Here is a 16814-nt window from a genome sequence, read left to right as displayed (position 1 = left end):
TTTTGCTAGAAAAAACACCCAACAATTGGGCACACCAATTGTCTGTTGTTCCAAGTTTAACTCAGTGGAAACCTTAGTGCCTGGTTTGGGCACAACTTCAGAATGTAGTAACTCCCTGATGAAGCTGTCACAACCACACATAAGAAAAACAGAAGCATGAAATCCCTGGGGCTGCATCTGATTTCTTTTCAACCATAAATATCAAGCTTCTGTTACTTGCCACTGATTAATGTCACTATTTCTGACTTCTATTTTGTTAATGGAGTCTGGTGGGTGGGAACTTTTTCTCAAAAGCCATGTGTCAGACAAACTGATAAAGTCTTCCTTATTTTCCTCTTCAGCAACCACTTCTTTTCTGTAAGATGAGCACTCGCTGGCTTCAGTGGGTCCTCTACTTTAAACATCTCATAAAGAGAACTCTGCAGGACTAGTTCTGATGTGTGATTAAGAAGAACACGCTCTGACTTCTAATTATCAAAATAAAGACATTACTTGCCTGAAGGGAGATTTCAAGAAATCCAAGTAAAAGACTCAATTTTGTCCATAAAATGTAAACCTATAAACAAACATACTGACATGTAAATGTTTCCCAAGAAATACTGCCTCCGGCCTCAGCGGTAGAGCACGTCCTTTTCTCTTTCCACTACTTTGTCTATTCTGTCCTTGCATAAAAATCATTTTAGAGGTTAACATTTTACCCTTGACGAATGAACAAATGATTGTAAGTTGCCACAGCAAGTGCCCTGTAATAGATATTGTCTCCCATCTTTACTGAGTACAAAACAGGCTTCGGGGCTCTTTCCAACATGTTTGTAGGAATGTTACAGAAAAGGAAATTTGATTTTGCTTTTTACTACACAGCCACTTTTTTCATTTCTTCTTTTCCTCTGAAGGCATGAGCTGCCAATTTGACTTTAATTCTAGAAGACATTTTCCTGGAAATAATCTTTTTTTTTTTTTTAACAAAAATTCTTTACTTGACATTTAATGCTGTTTTAGGGTCAAGGCCTCACAGAACCCAAATAGCACTGTGTACAGCACTCATGGAATAGGGATTGCATTTTCAGCAGCTTTGCTTTCCGAACCTATTGCAGAGCTACAGAATTTAAAGTCCAAATCCTACCACAAAAGACATATTAAATGCTGGAAGAATATTCTAAAGGTCACATTATCTTAATGAAGTGCCACTTCCTGACAGCATGCCTGTGACGCTGGAGTAATACACTCCATTTCGTGGGAAATGCTCCTTGAAACCCATGCCCTCTGCACTCTAAACAAAGACACTGGTAATTTTCTTAAAAGGTCACACACAAATGTGTTATTTAAAACTAGCCGTTTGCCAATTGTGAATATATATATATACAAAAGACAAAAAGGAGACATAGAATGGGGTTATACCATTTATAAAATGCCAGAGTTTCCACCTACAGTTTAGTAATATGGAATTGTGTCAGTTAATTTCATTCTTTGATCTCTATCACTTTATCAAAATGTTAAAGGGAAAATTTTAATCCTGCTTACTATTCAATGAAACTAGAAAGTGAATTCTGATAAATTTACAGTTTGCATTATATTTGTTTTATTTCAGATTCTTTTACAGGGGATTTTGAATGTATGTATCTGTTTTATGTTTAAGTCAGGGACTGTGGCTCAGTGCTAGAGTACTTGTCTAGCATGTACATAAAGCTCTTCCTCTTATCTGTAGTGCAGTAAAACAAACATAAAAGAAAATATGTAACACAAAACAAACATGTATTGTTTCATTCTGTTTTATTTTACAAATTGGATTTTAAAACACATACAGTTGTTAGAAAGCCAGAGTATTTTATTTCTGTTATTTGGCTGTTTTTTGTTGTTGTTGTTGTTGTTGTTGTTCTGCTTGTTTTTAAATATTTTTGGTTGTTGTTGATGTTTTATTTCATAGCAAGGCACCTTTCATTTAAGTGCACTTTCAGTAAATATTTGAGGAGTAGTATTTTCAAAAATGAACAAAACAGAAATTATGCTTACTGAATTACCCAACTAAATAGTAATCACTGATACACTAACAGACAAAGATATTTTTCATCATTTGATTACATACATGTACCAATTAATTGCAATTGTATTTTGTCATTTATTTTATTTTAGTATATTTTAACTCAAATAAAATTAATCACTTTCTCACACCTCCTTTGATCCCTCCAACTCACCCCACTTTCCCTCCTTCAAATTCCTCCTATGTCCCCATTCTCAAGATTACAAATGGACAGCCTCAATTTCATTGTGTACCTATGTATTGAACACACTCACTCACACTCTCTTACACACACACAAACACACACACAAACACACACTAAAATGGGTATCTATGACCTAAGAAGTGGGCTATCACTAGCTACTAAGTCAGCCAGGGCTTTGATCTTAGACACCTAGCTTCCAGAACTGAGAATAATCCCTCATATTCCAGTCTGTCATGTCATGAAAGCGCAGCCTATGAAGGTTAGACGTCATTTTCCTAGGAATGGTGGATCTTACGGTGCCACAGAAGTGAGAGGATGGGTGGGAAACAGGGCATAGAAAGGCTACAGTCTTGGCTGATGCCACCGAAACCAGCAGTGTCTGGGATGGTTGCTAGCCTTGAGATGTGTTTAGTGTTAGGAAATGTTGAATTTGCTCCTTACTGCCCATGCTCTCACTTCTCAGCTGAAGTAACGGATTCTTTTCAATGTTCTAATATAATCCGTACCCCATGTGAAGTTTTGCTGTCTGGAGATGGATTCCAAAGTCAGTTCTAACAGGAAGAATGCCTATGAAAAGAAATCATAGCATTCATGTAAGGGACTGTTTCATTCATAAATGTAGGTAAAACTACATTTATAAAGAAAACTAAGTCTGAAAAGCTAGATGAAGGTAAACAAATGGAATGGGCTCCAGGAGAAGATTTGGTTTCTAATCCTCAAATGACCTAGTGACCAATCACAGCACATCTCCAGCAACATATCTGGAACTATCACTTGAAGCCCCATCTTAACCCCATGAGATCAGAATCTACATTTAAGCACTTCCCAGAGGTGGTACACTCTCATGAAGGTTTATGATACTAAAAGATAGATGTTAGAAATCAGCTGTGACATTAGAGATAACTGGTACACCCCCGAAACCAAAACTCCTAAAAGCAGATATGTAGAATTAATCAAGCAGAAAATAAACATTAAATCTTGAAGACTATTTATAACACAACTGAAATAAACATACAGGGAACATGTGATAATGGTTGGGAAGATTCTCTTAAATGCCTTGTATTTCTGAAATATTGGGAAAGTAAGAATATTTGAAGAGTAGGAAGCTTTAGAAAATGATGATAATACTTTCTCCTAGGGCAAAGAGCAAGCTTGAGAGCATTGGATGGTACAGGAGTGTAACTTCTGAAACTCAATATCGGTTTGTTGAATGCCCGTGTTTGGAGGTCTTATTCTGGGACAGGCTTTCTTGCTTGAATAATTTAAGGAGATCTGGAGCATCACACATGTTGGCACATCCAACTTAGAGGTGAGAATTTTTTTTCTGATAGTATCCCAGGCTATTTGATACATCGAAACTCATGCCTCAACATTTAGAATTCTGGTAGTGTATGTCACTACCTACATCTATTAGACTATGTGTCGGTTATCTTCGATAATAAAAGATGGTATCTTCAGAGTTGGAATGTGAAACAAAGAAAAAGCTAAAAACTATATCTAAGCATCTCAATTTTACTAAAAAGGAAAATGAAATACTCCTCTAGCGAGAACAACCAGAAAATTCATTTTTTTTTAAATCTACACCACCAGGATTTCTGAAGGAGCAGCTAAAAGTGAGAGTAATAGAATAAAAAGAATGAAGACGGTAATAGAAGCAATCACATCTGAGTAAGGCTTTGAAAGTGAGATACTAGAAATAAATGTAAGGCAATCTGTTAGACTTTAAGACTCTTACTAGTCATATTACCCTTAGAACTCAGTCAACCTGCATTGTTTTATGGGAAATAATAATTATAATCTATCAGTTGTATCTTTAAAAATGACATAATAGAAAAATGACACATTTACTTTTGTCTTAACAAATTACTGGATCAAAGAGAATTAGAGCTAAACAATGAAAAAGTCCACTTGAAATCATCAGGATGTTTTTCTGTCATCAGAATATGAAACCATAAGTAGATCCTGTTATAATGCTATAGGGTGTAGATTTTATGGTATAAAAGTTGCCTGTGACAACATGTAGTTCATTTTACAAGGTTCAAATCCTGTGCTTGTCCATGAATATTTTAATTGATTTTATTCAGCAGCTCAACCTTCTCATATTACCACAACATACAAAAGGTTACATTGCAAATTTTCTACTAAATTGCCAAGGTTAAGCATGACAAAGAAAGATAATAGTTGCATTTATGATCTGAGTATCTCAGAATACAAAGTAAAAACAGCAGTGATATAGATATTTTTAAAAAACATAGAGGAGTCTGAGAGGAAGGATGGAAAACATTCCATTCCTTGTAGCCTTTAGCATTTAATTCCAGTTTAAAGTCTTTCATTTTTCCCCAAAAATAGGTAGAAAATTCACTGTTTTGAATAGGCATCAAGATATAGTGTAACCCTTATAACATCAGCATATAACTCAGCTGTGCTTCTACACATGCCAGCAAATGATCTAAGTTCAGGAAACTAGTTCATGTACAGAGACAATGGAAAATAACATATGAAAATAAATTTAGCTAATGAGTGAAAGATGATTATAATGGAAAATATAAAATATTAAGATTGAAGACTATACAAATCAATAGAAAAGTAATTCATATTCATGCATACAAATAATCACTTTTGCCAGTCTGCTCATACTCCCCAGAAACCTAAGTGTGCAGCACAATCTACAAGGTGGTCTATTTCCAGACACAGGGTAAGAAAATCCTAAAAGTTGCACAAAATAAAAATTTCAGCACATAACGAAATCTTAAACAAAAATAATTCTGGAGGCAACATACTTCCTGATTTCAAATTTTATTACTAAGCGACAACAATCAAAATAATGTGCTACTGACTTAAAAACAGACACATAATCAACAGAACAGAATGAAGAATCCAGAAATAAATCCATACAGGTGTGAGCACTGAATTTCCCAAACACATCCATACTATGCAATGTGGAAAAGATAATGTATTCAGCAAATAATGTTCAGAAAACAGATGTACATATGCAGAAAGATGAACATGGACACTTATTTTACATCACATTAAATACCAATATAAAAGGAAATAAGAAATTAACAAATTAAAATGTCAACAATATGAAAAAGGAATCCATAAAATGAGGAGGGGCATTTCTAACTATACTTTCCAAATATATTAGAAAAAGCATAGAAATCCATAATAGAAATATACTTGTCAAAAACAGGCAAAAGATCAAAATAAACATATTCCTCACAGAAGCCATATAGTCAACAGATGTATTGAAACTGTTCAATACCGTTAATCATCAGAAAAATTGGGGGGAAACCTACAATGATTTATCAAGGTACACATGGAAAATAAATGGTTGTTATGGAAATGTCAGCAATGACACATGCTAAGGATGATGGGAAAAGAAAATCCATATACACTGTCAGGGAAATGTAAGCTGAGGGCTTGTCATGCTCATTGTGAGAGACCTCTTCAGAAGGAAAACAGCATCTGAAACCAAGTGACATTGGAGCAATAATGTGATCCAGAAAAATCACTTCTAACTGCACAACGAATTGAAATCAGAGACACGGACATTTCACTCTCACTGCAGCTTTAGTAGCAACGTATAAGAAATGGAGAAGCACTACTAACATGACTGATGAATGAAGAAAAGGTGACGTGGTAGTATTGTTATGCATTTAGAAAATCAGGGTAGGTGTGGTGGTGCACACCTTTAATTCTAGCACACAGGATGCAAATGCAGGTGGATCTCTAAGGGGCCAAGGCCAGCCTTCTCTGCATAGAAAGCCACTCAGAGCTACATAGGCATTGTCTCAAAACATAAAGAAAGAATATTATACCACTTTAAAAAGGAAGGAAAATTTGATGTTTATAACATGGATAAATCCAAAAGACATGGTATGGAGAGAAATCAGCCAGACACAAAAAGAGGGACCCTACATAATCTCTCATATGTGGTATCTTTAAAAGCCCAACTTATACAAATGTGGAGGAATGAAATGGTGATTGGCCAGACCCAGAGGGTTATATAAAAGGCAAGTGATAAACCAAAAGTCACAAACTTATAACTATAAGGTGAATAAATTCAGGAAAGTTAAAGAACTCAATAGTGGTCAGAATTCAAAGAATTTTTGTAGTCATAGAATTTGTTAAGACTTACTCTTAAATATTTCTGCACGGAGGAAAAAAATGGGAGAAAAGTAAGAAGTGATAGAAAAGCTAAATGGCTTGATGGTAGACTAAATCTCTAAATTTGTACATATGCCATAACACATTAGGGATAGTCTACCCTTTATTATCTATAAAGCTGACAAGAATGCATATATTTCCAAAGGAAAGATGGAGCCATTCAACCAAAGCTACAGTGCCATTGGGATACTTGGTCAAGAAATTAATGGAAAACATATTTTTTAAACAATAATTAAGTGTGCCTCTGTTGGCCCATGTCCTCCTAACCACAATCGTTGAACAAGATTTATAATTTCAAGTGTGCATTCCTTTTTAGAGTTCAGGCTCAAGTTCAGTAGGAAAGCATTCAAACATTCTCCAATTGTGCCACTGTGGCACCAGTAGTCATACTTTCCTGGTGGGTCGGTGTGGCACATGGTCTGTAGCTGGGTGAGACCACTGATGCATTTTCTACCCCAGGGGCCTTTAGTATCTTCCAGGGCCTTAACTACCACTCAGTAGAGCAGGAGATCTCAGCTCCAATTTTTTTGTAAGGATGCTCTTTTTATTTTTCTAGGATGCTCCCTGGGTGTCAGCCATGGGCAGAGCCTACCAGGAACTATTGAATCAACAGATATAACTCAGGCTACGATACTGCCATCTGCTGATCTTAGAATACTGAAGACTGAAACCTTGTGTATTGTCAGTGATTATGCTAAGCCAGTTTAGAGAGAGGCGGCTGTGCAAAACTCCAGGACATTTCAGAAACATCTCAGCTCCTAAACAGGGGACTTTGAAGTGGCTTCATCCATCTCAGCCCACAAAGTGTATAATTCTTTCAAACCAACAGATCAGTGGTGCCAAAAGTATTAATTATACTTGAAATAAGTTAAGAGCTTTACAGATAAGAAGTACGACATGAAAGACAGCATCCTCCACATGGTGTGGCTACTAATAATGAATTCCCGACCCAAGTCCAAGAAAACACAGCATCAGCAGTTGAAGGCTGAAGAGTACCACATCCAAGATATGCAAATATTTTCATAATAATGTATTACAAGTAAGAGTTGCAAAAAAGAAGGACATGACATGAATTGAAATCAAAACAAAAATCTTGGCTGACATAAAAATTAAGGCAGAAAAGAGAAAAATGAAAATGTGCCTGCCCTTGTGACTCAGAGACATGAATACAGCTCCTGGGAGTGCACAGGCAAGGTCACCTTCCGAGGCCTCGATGGATGCATTTGTGTAAGTAGGAGCATCTACATATCTTACACAGTTAATGTAGGTCAGGAGGAAGGGTCCCTTCAGAGAGACTGGACACTATTCTTTGGATTTGCCTATAAAGGAATGCAAACTTTAAGTTTACAAAACACATTAGAATTCATTATCTCAGTTCATCCTTGATGCAATCACTAAGGTGGATAGCAAAGAGATTCCAAGTGTTACAGAGGTGTAAAACAATGCTCAAATGGAGGCTGGGCAGAGTGGTAAAGGCCAGCCCATTGGGGTGTGATCTCTCTCTCTTTAAAAAAGCAGCCACTTCCCTCCTCTCTCTCTCATACTTTCTGCTTAGCTTCCAGCAACTAGACTCCCTTCCTGGTTGCACAGAGGGCTGTTGTCTGGGATGGTGATCTGTAAGTTTCCTCCTCTTTAAATAAATAACCATTCTATTAACCATAATTCTAAACTGGTGTGGGATTGTTTTTGACTTATGCCTTTGCCTTCACTGTAACACTATACCACAGGGCCAGAAGCATTTCAGGAAGGTAAGTCTAACTCTTCTCCAATATGACTAATCCTTCTCAGTATTAATATTGACTGCATATTGGTGTTGGACCCTTGAGTAAAATGTCAAAAATAAAAGGATGAAGGAAAACAAAAATCTCGTTTTCATGAAGCTTATAGAAATAGTATGAATTAATTCTGCTAACAATTAGATATCTAAAGTTTTGTATTTTGCCAGACCTGGGCTCAGATCACCTAAATGACATATGTTGACACAAAAACAGCTGATTAGGTGAGATTGCAGCTTGGGCCTGGATTTGTTGACTCGGGAATCTTTGAATCATACAGTGGAGGTGTTTGGTAGCTTATTAAGGCAGATCTAGGGCTCATAAGAGAGATGTAGGCTGGAACTGGGACCCTGAGAGGATAGTGAAGCGAGTTCTGTGATACAGCACCCAGGTAATAAGCCAGTGCGATGGGGATATGCCTGCAGTCCTAGGACCAAGAGGTAGAGACTGTGGACCCTGAAGCTCACCAGTGAGCCAAATCTAACAGTTTTTTTTTTAAGTCTGGCTTCAGCACAAAGCCCATCTCAAAAAACTAAGCTGGGACACGTGCATACACAGACATACCTCCTCACCAATACGTGGGTGAGTTTGTGTGCCTCTGTGACTGCCAAGCAAAAAAGTATGCATGTTTTATAATATTTTGCAAAATTTATTAAAAGAAAAGAAAATGGTGTGTATGAGTGGGGGAGATGATGTTTCAGTATTTAAGAGCGCTTGCTGTACTTGCAGGGCACCTGAGTGTGGTTCCCAGCATTGACACCAGGCTGCCTAAAAACATCTATAACAGGAGTCTATGCCTTCTTCTGGTCTCCATTGGTATCAGCACATACATGGCATACATTCTCCAAAACATCATGCTTGGGATACTTGTGAAGAGATGGCACACAGCCCTCTCCATCCTATTTCCTTGGCTTCCAGGAACATTCCTGAGACTTGACTGTTCTGGGATCTGCTGAACTAGGAAGCACTGTCTCTAGAGCCTCTTTCCTTCAAATAGAGTGGCAGTTCATGAAGCTTCTTGTGGCAATGTAGAAGCAGCCTTTCAGGAAACTGACCCCCACCCATGTCACCACTATCACTCTGTGGCACATCAGCTTTGCTTTGTTGTCTGCATCTTTGTGGGAAGACCTGGTTCACCTGGTTGTTTTCACTCTTTATATTCAATCCAGAGAAGGATTATTTCTTGGTGACTGAATTTTCTAGTATTGGTTGAGAGCACTGGGTCAACAATAGGGCCAAAGATAGAGCAAGCCTCCAGAAAACTGTGAGAAGAAAGAATGGGAGTAATAAAAGCAAGAAAAGCTGAAGATAGGGCTATATGACTGAGAAAAGCTAGGCAACAGGAGTTTTATATGTGAGAAAATTTGGAAGACAGAGATTATAAGAGTAAGAAAAGCTGGAAGATTAAATAACATACTTGAAATGTGATATTTATCAGCAGAATCTTTCAGAAATATTTAATATGACAAAAGAAAATATTTTTGAATAAGTAGTAAAATAAAACCACGTATTTGGTATCACATATTTGTAAATATAAGAAACAAAAGCAAAAAATGAGAGTCAGCATTGCATTTTTATTGCTTGACATTACCTACTGCCTACAATTATGGTAGACCTTTGTTATATAGGAATGGTAAGTACAAAGGAGAAATAGTCAGAAGACACACAAATCAAGAAATAGATAAATAAGTTTTGCTTTATGATGAAAGTATTAACAGCTAATTTAGCAACATGTTGTTTCTAACAGAGATATTTACTATCTACTCAAGGCAGTGCATTTTATCATATCTCAGACAGAAATGAATATACACAGTTTCCAAATTAGTTAGAAAAATTACTGAATATAGTTTCATCACCAACTCAAACCTATTCATTATCTACCTAAATTCTATCAGGGCTAGTGTTACTTTTGATACTCATGGATTAGATAAATTTGCTCTCAGAAAAGAAAAAAAAAACTAGCAAAAAAACAAGCAAACATGTGTTGCAGGAGGTCCTTCCGCCCCTCCAACCAATAGCTGCTGTGATACCAGCCCATTGGGACGTGGTCTCTCTCCCTTTAAAAAAGCGGCTACTTCCTCTGCTCGATCTCTTCACTTCCTGCTCCGCAGGAGACTAGACTCCCTTCCTGGTTGTGCAGATGGCTGTTGTCTGGGACAGTGATCTGTAAGTTTTTTCCCTTTAAATAAATAACACTCTATTAATCATAACTCCAAACTGGTGTGGCATTGTTTGTGACTTTCGCCTTCATCTGGTGCCCAACGTGGCGCCATCTGTTGAAATACAAGCGGCAGGGCTGCATCCCCAGCACCCCAGCCGCCTGCTAGCTTATGCCCGAAATAACAACACACAAACTGTATTCATTTAAACACTGCTTGCCCATTATATCCAGCCTCTTCTCAGCTAACTCTCGCACCTGGACTAGCCCATTTCTAATAATCTGTGTAAACACCCCAAGGTGCGCTTACCAGGAAGATTCTAGCCTACGTCCATCCTGGGTCGGAGCTGCCTGGGAGAGCAGAGCCTGGCGTCTCTGCTCCAGAGAGCAGCTGGGTCGGAGTTGCCTGGGAGAGCAAAGCCTGGCGTCTCTGCTCCAGAGAGCAGAGCTGTTGAGTCTCTCCAGGAGCAGAGCAGAGTCTGACCTCACTTCCTCTTCCTCCCAGAATTCTATTCTGTTTTCTCCTCCCACCTATGCTTTAACCTATCAGGGCCAGCCAAGCAGTTTCTTTATTGCTCAATGACCTTCCTCCATCAAACATGTGGTCCAGTTGGGTTCAAGGTGATGAAGATTATAGAGTAGGTTATAAATTCATACCAAGTTTTTAAATTTCATGATAGTGTTATTTTTCTTATCCATTTAACTCTTCAACAAATATCATTTGATTACTTACATTGTGTCTACATTGTTCCTGGGCATCTAGAATACAATTAATAAACAGTCAGTAGCCAATATTCTAATGAGAGTAGAGAGTAAATAATCGCATAAAAGACAATGAGAAATGAAGACTGATCTGAAGCACACTTGATGTAGCATTCGCTCTGTGAAATCCTTCCTGTATCTCACTGTCAATAATATTCATGGAGAAGTGTAACATGAAGCAAGAGAAACAATACTCATGTGCCAGAGAGAAACGGATAGTGGGTGTTGAGAGAAGGCACCCCTAAGGGGTTTCCATCTGAAGAGAGCCAGAATGCAGAGAACATTGCCACAAGAATGTGTGGGAGACAGTAAATCCAGTGACAGAAGCTTCAGTGCAGTTGCCAGGGGGCTGATTGTCATTTTGACTAATTACTATACTGTAATGCAGTTCAACTGGAGAACAAACAAGTTAATCTTCATTTCAATACACTGAAGGATAAACATAATCGTATCTGTTTGATACAAGATGCTCATGTTGACGGTGTTCAAAAGTGCCTCTAAAGAACAATGTGAGACTAGGTAGACAGTAGCAAAGCATGAATGACTGGATTTCAGTTGGGAATAGGATAACCTAGTGGGAGTGTGAAGATTAGAGCATGGGCTGGCAGGTGCAGAAGCAGGAGACACAGTATGCAACGAGTGCTGTTCCTGGTGACAATAATGGAGGTGATTCGAAGCAACCGTATACTGAATACATGTGAAGAGGAATACCAATAGAATTTGCTTATAGATTAGAATAAAGAAGATCTAGAATGTTCCACAGTTTTGTTTTTTAAATCTGAGAATCAATAAGATCATAACATTTTTCTGTGGACAAGTCTATAGGAAGACCTGCTTTGTCTGCATCAGTGTGGTGGTAAGGTTTTTCATATGCAACTTAGGGAATGTTCTCTCTGAGATCTATTATGAGATGTGTAAGTGGAGATGCCAAATATGCAGCTCTCTGTACAAAAACTAGGCTCGGGAAAAGAAATTAGACTTAGAATGTAGACGCAGATGTCGTCAAACCTCAGATGGTGTTGAAATTCCCAGGATGAAAGCATGGTGGTGTTAAGGGAGAAGGAAGGAATGTAAGGGAAGCACTTTGTTATGGTCCAGCATTTAAGTTAGAAAGGAGCCAAGTCAGTTAAAATGTGCAATCGAGGATTCTAACAAAGACATGCTGTAGTAAAGAGGATCGCTGTGGGCAAGCAGCTGAGTTACAGAGAATGAGGCAGTGGTGACAGGAGAGGCTATAGGGTCACACTGAACAGGCAGTCAGAGGATGGGCTAGTACCTAAAACAGGTGAACTTACAACTCCTTCCATTTGCTCACAGAGGAATTGAGATGCTTAAACATGACTGCACTGTTGGCATTTCACAACTGCATTTCTGAAAAAAAATTCCTCATAAGAGAATTACGACAAAAATACAGAAGGTTAGAAAATGGTGGCGCCAGGACAATGGATGACAAAGACCATACACACACACAGACACATGCACAGACATACAGTGTTAGTGTGTGTGTATGTGTGTGTGTGTGTTTGTGTGTGTGTGTGTGTGTGTGTGTGTGTGATTTGAAATCTCTGAGGAGGGGAATTTCTAGGGGAGAACATCAGGAGAGAAGAACTTAGACACAGACATTGTTAGCAACAGAATCTAAATGCACAGAATCCAGGAAGCTAATTAGCTCATATTATAATTGGAAATAAGGATTATATAGGGGTCACTAGGTACATTGTAGATAGTCATGGTTAATAAGCAATGAATAGTGAAATTCTTGATAATAGCTAAAAGAATCAATGCAAGGGCTATAGCTCAGGAGTAGAGCATTAACAAGCAGGAGGCAGGCCTGGCTTTGATCCCTAACACATCAAAATGAAGATCAGCAAATCTACTCAAGATGCAATAGATTCGTACTGTGTGGATGTCACTGGGATTTACATAAAACATCATTAGTTTTATACAATACAAATTACATAAATATATTGAAGATAAAGATAATTTTATTCATTTTATCAAGGTTGTAATTGATTAACATTCTATGTCATTTATTTCACAGTTTAAACATTTTAAAGAATAATATTTAAAAAGAATAATATTGGTTTGATGAAATTTTGCAACATAATTAATATCACATATTTGATGAATAGTCACAAGGAAAATATTCTATACGTTTTTGAGAAATTATGGCAAAGATAGTGAAGAGAGAAAGAATGAAACACTAGTAACAACCTTGGAAAATCTAGAATCATGTTTTCTTTATTCATTTTAATACTTTTCATATTTACTGCAACAAGCCTGTGTCATTTATACACCTGTTAAAAAAGAAACATTGCTATTGTTACAGAAGAAGAAAGAGATGCTCTGGTCTGTCCTTCTGATGCCTGATGATAGGTGGATTTCTTGAGTCACCTCAGCTGAAGGAGGACTTGAGACTCATCTTGCAGAGGTGCCCTGACCAGAAAGCATCTACAGCACATTCCTGCACAGCCCTCCTCACAGCAAGCTTATTAGCAGCTGGCAGCCCACTTTCACATTATCCCTTCTACATGGCTATCTATGATTTTCTAATTAAAGTGCCATTTCATTGGGTTTGGTGCTTTTGTTTCTGAATATCCCTGTGTCAAACAAATCTTTGGCCAAACAACATTATCTATCAGATAACTGTGGAGAACCTGTTCTGACAGGGGTGTCCATCATAAATCTTAAAATAAGCAAGGAAATGCATTATAATTTCTCCTGTGGTGTAAACACATAAGCATATATTAATATATAAAATGAGATCTATTACACAAATTCCATTATCTATTCAAAGAAGTTATGTGAAAATTCATCAAATCCAACAGCGTGGTAATAGAAAACTGCATTTTATGTCCTCCTATGTGAAAGGGTCTGACACTGTACCTACGATCTTCTGGGTTGCTATGCCTTATTTACAAAGACTTCCTCAGAATTTACAAACTAATTTTTCAAATTCTACACAGTGTTAATAGAAAATCAATAACTCTTATCTCAAAGTAAGCAGGATCTGGCTGTTTTATTTCTTGGCTATGTCCTTTGTAACATCAGAGCTGACCTGATGATATAAATCTGGTCTTTAACTTTGGCTTCCATTTTATCATTGCTTGTCTGCATGATACACAATCCACATGATACAACTGTCAAACCAAGGGCTTATGTTCTAGGTAAATCATTCTCAATGCTATAAAATGCATTTCCAGGAATCAAGTGAAAGATTGAAAGCATAACATTAGAAATATATTTTAATTTCAGAAAAGCAATGAAAGTGTGTCTAAGAAGTTAAGACATGAGTGCTAGTTATTACAGAAAGCATTGGGATCATTTTCTAAGACTTGGTGTTAAGTCTAAGCAATGAGCAGCCATGAGCAAACAACTTACAAAGCAACAGCATGTAAATAGGCAATGAAGAGCCTGTGGGGCCAGGTTAGTTATCCCGGGTCTAGACATTAGGAAGGTTGCCAGACAGTTTCTGCAGCAGTCAGATGGCAATGCCAGCTTACAGGCATCCCCAAGGTCTTGCAGTTACCACAGTGTCATACTTCAGGTGACAGGTAATACTTAAGGACACACCAACACTAGGCTCCTCAATTACAGCCAGTGTCAAGGTTTCACAACCAGAGAACTGCTCATTTCAAACCGACTTACACACTGCCTGGCAGACGCCTTTATGGAAGACCAGGGTAAAAGCACCAACAGTCAATGCTAAAGAACTTTCTAGCACATTCACAAAAAGGCAGTGCATTTAGAGATATTGCAAATGGGATAAAAGATACACTTCTTTACTGGGAGGGGTCACTGTGTGGTGTTTACACACATGCAGAGAAAACCTCTGAGAATACTGTCGTGTGTACTTTCTACTCACTTAGAGTCACATTTTACAGCACAGTATTTTAAACTTCACTTTTCTACATGATCATATTCAATTAAAAACTTAAATTTGGTCAGTCCGGTGTTATTTAAGGCTTTTTTTTTCTTCTGCATTGTATCTGTTTTGGGTGGTCAGCCCTCACTTTCTTAGATTTTTTTTATTGCTTTTAAGACCACAAAGGGCTTTGTGGTCTTTTAAATGTGTGTGCTTTTTAAACTTGGAATAATACAAACATTATTAAGGTTGGTTTTCAAAGAGAACGAGTTGTACAACAGGCATGGGATAATCCAGACTGTAGCAGAGGATGCTTAAACCACAGTCCATGTACTAAATATATAGCTCTTTCATTGCCAAGCTTTAAATTGTGAAGAGTAAAGGCTGCCAGTCACAGGATATCGACAGGCACTTTTTAAGTTGTGACAAAATGACACACACATTTGAATTTCAGATATTCAATTTTCCAGAGATAAAGGTCTAAACAGTCATCTACTTATTGCCTGATAATTATTTTATTTCCTTTCTTCTGTTTTTCCTTCCTGCCTTCCTTCCTTCTGTCCTTCTTTCTTTCCTTCCTTTGTTTACTTATAGACAGCATCTCCTAAGTGTTTCCAACCCTACCTCTGTGAAGGATATGTTAGGTATCTCATTCTTTATTTAGACTCTATGTCATGGAATAACAATCATCCTTAACAAGAAACTAAAATATACCAATTTTAATTGGTAAAATATGATTGAAAAGAGAAATTATAAAATAACTATGCTTATTGGTACTTTATTCTCTATAGCAAGGAAATGGAATCAAACTGGTTTTCCATCAAGAAATGAATTAATAAAGAAAATTTGGTATGTGTATATAAAATGCATCACTTTCAGCTCTAAAGTCTAATTTGAAAAAAATAGTGAATGTACTCAGAATATATAATATTGAGAATAGTCACACATAGTCACATAATCTCAGAAAAATAACCCTACATATTCTCCATCATAGAAGGACCTAAAGTAGGTGTGTGTGTGTGCAAACAAATGTATATTTGGGTATATTTAACATGTAGAACATAGAATAACAAGAAGCAAACAATAGTTGATGAGGGAGGAGGTGATGAGAGAGGACTAAATTCAGGAAACAGATGTGAGAACATAATTTGTAGTAACTACAAAAACCAGGAAAGTTAAACAGAACCATTGCCAGGATAGGGGCTAGGAAACAATAGAGGGGAATAGCAAGGTGTGAGTAGTCTGGTCAGGGAAATGGGACAGGAAGGCTCATTGAGAATGGGATGAAAGTGAAAAAAAGTGATATATTAAAGAGCAGTATGGAAGGCTGCAAATCCCACAAGGCATCATACTATTAACTCTACTTAAAAACACAAAATGAAAACCTTATAATGCGGGTAATTCCATGTATAAAGAGCCACAGGCCATATAGCAAAAAGTCCAATACCAGACCTAAGGCTCTCTATTGCTATTGCTATTGGTTATCCACCATGAGTAGAAAGTAAGTTCTTACTGCTAAAGACACCATGCACTTTAGAAACAGGGCCCAGAAACCCCTTAGCCAGAACTAATATGAATGCTTCTTCCCTGAGAATTAGCTTTCTTGGTGCCAAAATGAGGCATTCATACTTGAAAGTAGAGAGGCAGCCAACAGCACTACCCAGCTATGATGATAGGAACCACAACAATGACCAGCATTACACAAATAGCACCTACGGATACAGGAGTGGCATGCATACCTTGGCAGTAAGCAACATCCGTCTCATTGGACTTAAAAGGTCTAGTGCTGGAAATATAGCAATGGTGGAATCATATTTATTGAAGAAGAATCTACAACCAAATCAGTACAATATGTAAAAATAGTC

At 37.5% G+C, this 16814-nt stretch overlaps 1 protein-coding gene across 6 annotated transcripts in view; it reads right to left on the bottom strand.

Annotated features, from left to right (window-relative positions):
* Naaladl2 (N-acetylated alpha-linked acidic dipeptidase like 2) overlaps window positions 1-16814 on the bottom strand; it is a 1236187-nt gene that overhangs the window by 710207 nt on the left and 509166 nt on the right. For 2 of the 6 annotated variants that reach the window (XM_050142054.1, XM_050142051.1), the window contains one exon: window positions 497-556. The exons of the other annotated variants lie outside the window; for them this stretch is intronic. The gene's annotated coding sequence lies outside the window, so the exon portion shown is untranslated. The remainder of the gene's footprint in view (window positions 1-496; window positions 557-16814) is intronic. 6 annotated transcript variants of the gene reach the window in all.

This window comes from Alexandromys fortis, unplaced genomic scaffold, assembly GCF_014885135.2.
Source record: "Alexandromys fortis isolate MF-2015 unplaced genomic scaffold, M_Fortis_MF-2015_v1.1 scaffold_41, whole genome shotgun sequence".
Lineage (NCBI taxonomy): Eukaryota > Metazoa > Chordata > Mammalia > Rodentia > Cricetidae > Alexandromys > Alexandromys fortis.
This window is presented reverse-complemented; position numbering and strand designations above follow the sequence as displayed.